General features: G+C 37.9%; 1 protein-coding gene across 2 annotated transcripts in view; it reads right to left on the bottom strand.

Moving 5' to 3' along the window:
- Positions 1-235, bottom strand: part of LOC119581794 (oplophorus-luciferin 2-monooxygenase non-catalytic subunit-like) — a gene marked incomplete at its 5' end in the record, with an annotated part of 10,354 nt that overhangs the window by 2,539 nt on the left and 7,580 nt on the right.

The raw sequence follows: 235 nt of genomic DNA, 5'->3' as shown, positions 1-235 counted from the left end.
CTGTGTGTTACAATAGCCCCGTTATCCAATACAACACAAAGTAGAGGAAAAAACAGTCTTTTAGATTTCATTATTCCTTAGGACTACAATTTGCCCGCGCGCTTTGTCTTCTGTAACACTTTTTAAGCGTTGCTCACGGTGATAAAACACGCTGTTTAAGAATGTTTATCTGGCGGAACATCACGAATTAGCTCCCCGTCCTATTCTTCGTCAAATTTGTATATTTTTTATGATT

Source organism: Penaeus monodon, chromosome 15 (assembly GCF_015228065.2).
Source record: "Penaeus monodon isolate SGIC_2016 chromosome 15, NSTDA_Pmon_1, whole genome shotgun sequence".
NCBI lineage: Eukaryota > Metazoa > Arthropoda > Malacostraca > Decapoda > Penaeidae > Penaeus > Penaeus monodon.
The sequence above is the reverse complement of the archived record's forward strand: the minus strand, read 5'-3'. Positions and strand labels throughout refer to the sequence as shown.